This window comes from Myodes glareolus, chromosome 14, assembly GCF_982192425.1.
Source record: "Myodes glareolus chromosome 14, mMyoGla1.1, whole genome shotgun sequence".
Lineage (NCBI taxonomy): Eukaryota > Metazoa > Chordata > Mammalia > Rodentia > Cricetidae > Myodes > Myodes glareolus.
The window spans coordinates 69,493,253-69,497,388 of record NC_142039.1 but is presented as its reverse complement, the minus strand read 5'-3'; the positions used below and the strand labels follow the sequence as shown (position 1 = coordinate 69,497,388).

The 4,136-nt window shown below is 54.8% G+C and overlaps 1 pseudogene; it reads left to right on the top strand.

The window, feature by feature from the left end:
• The first annotated feature begins 1,299 nt into the window (after positions 1–1,299).
• Positions 1,300–3,657, top strand: LOC148119910 (F-box/LRR-repeat protein 19 pseudogene; annotated as a pseudogene).
• The last annotated feature ends 479 nt before the right edge of the window (positions 3,658–4,136 follow it).

Below are 4,136 nucleotides of genomic sequence, written 5' to 3'. Positions count from 1 at the left end.
GAGCACCAGCACTGGTTAACAGAAAATCCCAAGAGTTACCTGAAGAGTGGAACAGACACAAGATGATCACAGGGGTAGTAGGGACTTTAATTCAGTTCACCTGCAAATGACAGGTCAAATGTACACAAGATTAATTAATTGATAAGACAGACATAATTAGTGGATAGAAAATTTGTTCTTTATGAGCAATGCAAAGAGTTTCTTTCTAGACACCTCAGAAAAAGTATAGAATATGATTAGAGGTGAGTCTACAAAGAAAACCATAGTACATGTCTAAAAGCAATATTGCAGAATTTCCCATTTTTAAACATTGTAAGAATAATTTTTGAAACAGGAAAACACATCTCATAGCATGAAAGCAGAGACTTTGGTGACTGTCCAAGTAGCTAGCTGTTACTGTCTTTTCTTGCATCTTTTGGAAGTCGCTTTCTCGCACTTCCTGCTTACTCAGGTAATATTGTTTTTCTTCTCAGGTCTTTGATGGGATAGAGGACTAGATAGTTACAGTTACTATCCTCTCAGATCTTAGCTAGGGCCTGTTAGGTACAAAACTCAGACTCTTTAAGATAGGACAGGTATTGGAATAATCTCTGTTATTTGCCAACTACCTATGCTCTGGACACTTAGTATGTGTTTTTTGTTTGATGTTGTTCTTTTTGGTTGTAGTTCCATTTATTTTTTGTATTATTACCCTTTCTTTCCCTGTGGAGAGCTGCATGAAGCTGCACCTTGAAAATGGCACTGGCTTCCGCCCTCCGCTATCCCGAAAGTGAGTGCTCTCCGGGGTAAACAACCCCATATTTGGATAAGGCCAGGTTCTTGCGTTACTCACCTGATGATCGCAAGATGCTTGCATGTGAGTGGACCTATGGACAGTACCTACGTGGCAATCCAGGTTTGGCGGCCCAGGTCTACTTAAGGGCTGGGAGGGGCTTCCCCGGGGAGAGAAGTGATTGTAGGAAAGGAGAAGAGAAGTCATTGTAAAAGGTCCTGAATAAAACTGTGTTCAAGAAGACCTCCGGTGTCGCATCATCCTTGTGGGTCGAGGTGGCAACGACAAGTGGTGGCCCATATGGGGACTCGTCCACTTTCTCTCCATGGAGCCCAGAACTTGCAGCAGTCAGGGGGTGCATCAGAAAAGTCCTCAGGTAAGATTGGGGATCCATGTCAAGAGTGGGTTATTTGTTCTCACCTGTCAAAAGGCAGAGCGGGACAGTAGAGCTGTGACCACAGTGGACGGGTTCAAAGTGAAACTGAGAAAAAGGTGAAAGGAGGCCGAGAGAGGCATTTGAAGAAGGTGGGTGGAGATGCCTGCCTCCTCCGAGGAGCGGACCCAGGCAGCCCCGGCCTTCTGCCCCCCAGGGTTCTGAATCCAAGCCAGGCATTCTCATCCTGCCACCCTGGGCTCCCTCCCGAGAACTGGGAGAAACCAAAGCCACCTATGGCCTCTGCTGAGGGACCCGCTGCGCCATCCCCGTCACCACAGAGGGAGAAACTGGAGCGTTTTAAGCGAATGTGCCAGCTGCTGGAGCGGGTGCCTGATACCTCCTCTTCCTCCTCGGACTCGGATTCTGACTCAGACTCATCTGGCACATCACTGAGTGAGGATGAAGCTCCAGGGGAGGCCCGGAATGGGCGGCGGCCAGCCCGGGGCAGCTCCGGAGAAAAGGAGAACCGTGGGGGTCGGCGAGCTATACGCCCTGGCAGTGGGGGACCACTGCTCAGCTGGCCCCTGGGTCCTGCTCCACCACCACGGCCACCTCAATTGGAGCGGCATGTGGTACGCCCCCCTCCTCGAAGCCCCGAGCCTGACACTCTGCCTTTGGCTGCTGGATCCGACCACCCCCTGCCTCGGGCTGCCTGGCTTCGTGTCTTCCAGCACCTCGGACCCCGAGAGCTGTGTGTCTGCATGCGAGTCTGCCGGACTTGGAGCCGCTGGTGCTATGACAAGTGTCTGTGGCCTAGGATGGACCTAAGCAGGAGGAAGTCACTGACCCCACCCATGCTTAGTGGGGTCGTTCGCCGCCAGCCTCGTGCTCTGGACCTCAGCTGGACAGGTGTCTCCAAAAAGCAGCTCATGTGGCTTCTGAACCGACTGCAAGGCCTGCAAGAGTTGGTGCTTTCCGGGTGCTCCTGGCTCTCCGTCTCTGCCCTGGGCTCGGCCCCACTGCCGGCATTGCGGCTCTTGGACCTCCGCTGGATTGAAGATGTCAAAGACTCCCAGCTTCGTGAGCTGCTGCTGCCTCCACCAGACACTAAACCAGGGCAAACGGAGAGCCGAGGTAGGCTGCAGGGAGTGGCAGAACTTCGCCTAGCCGGCCTGGAGCTCACTGATGCCTCCCTGAGGCTCCTGCTGCGCCATGCTCCCCAGCTCAGTGCCCTGGATTTGAGTCACTGCGCCCATGTCGGGGACCCAAGTGTTCACCTCCTGACGGCTCCCACTTCCCCTCTCCGAGAGACACTGGTGCACCTCAATCTCGCTGGATGCCACCGCCTCACGGACCACTGCCTTCCACTGTTTCGTCGCTGCCCACGTCTTCGCCGCCTGGACCTACGCTCCTGCCGCCAGCTCTCACCTGAAGCTTGTGCCCGGTTGGCAGCTGCTGGACCACCTGGCCCCTTTCGCTGCCCAGAAGAGAAGCTACTTCTCAAGGACAGCTAGTTGGGTGCCTGTATTCCCTTCCCCCAGGACTCCACTCGAGCGCCTGGACCTGGCGCCTTCATTTCACCCCCTGTTGGGAGGCCAGGTTATTTGTCTTCATGACTTGGCTCTCCTCTAACTTTAATGACTTGGGATTCCTGCCCAGGGACTTGAGCCAGCCTTCCCCTTCTCTCCCACCTGCACTGATATCTCTGGGGGTCTTTGCTTCCCATCTCTCCTTTTCACCTGCTTCATTGTCTGTCCCCGTGGGGGTGTGGGTCAAGGGGTACTGGGGAGGTGCTGAGCCAAAGGGATGGTGGGGGGTGTGAAGGCACAAGTAGGGAAGAACGAGGGGAAATGGTATCTTGCACACAGGATACTGGGAGCCAGGGGGCTGGGGGAGGTGAAGAATGGGTGTGGGGAGGGCAGAAAGCAGACCAACAACGGTTCATGAAACAAAGACCAGTTGGGTGGGAAGGGGGGCCAAAAAGGGAAACCAGAGGAGCAATTGAGGATCCAGGTATCGGATATGGGGCTCTAGAAGCCAGGAAATGCCAGGACTTGGGCCTGGGAGAGGAGCAGATAGGGGGATAGCACCCTCTCTGTGGGGTTACCCCTCGCCCCTTCCTTCCACCCTGATTTCAGTTCCTTCCCTCGCCCTGACTCCTTGAACGTCACTGAAAATGGCTGCTATTGCAAGGAGTAGGGGCCGTGGGCCTACCTGTTGTTCAGCTCATGGCCCAGGGGAGTGGCAAGGGGTAGCCCAGACCCCTGCCTGGCTCTCTACACAATACTTGAACATTCATCTGTACTGAAGTGTTACTTGAACCGGGGGAACCTCGGACCTGGGGGAGTGTGATGTGAGGGGAACGGCTTGACCAAGACTGAGCTAGTGGATACCCAGTTTGGACTTCCCACCCCCAGCTCAGCTCTCTTGCGTTACTGTCTTGAACAGCTCCACCCCTCCAACCTGAGTTGGGGTGGGGGATTTCAGCTTAAAGATGGGCAAGATGGGACTTCTCCAGTTTGGCTCTTCCCATTCTTTCATCGTCATGGAAACTGTGTCCCATTTGCCCAGGGAACTGCCACTTCTGGTTGCCGTGGAAATAGCAGCCAATGGACACCTCCGGAAATCAGTGCTAAGACTGGAACTGGTCCCTCTTAGTTGCTGTGGGAACTTAGTAAAAGACCCTTGGCACCTCCCCTCTCCCCACCCCTTTTCTTCTTTCAGTGTGGGGGTGGGGTCTCAAGAGCCTGAGGGAGGAGTCGGGTCCAGGTCCCACTCAACTTAGGCCAGGGGGAACTGGATTGTACCACATGGGGGTGGAGGGAGGGGAATCTATCCACATACCTCAGGTAACAGGAAGGTGCGCGGGTTGGGGGCGGGGGCTGGGCGGACCAAAGGCAGGAGGGAGGGGGGGCCTGGGGTTGGAGAAAAGCTTGACGATGGGGCAGCTTGAGGGAGGGGAGGAGGCACCCCGGCAAGGGGCAAGTG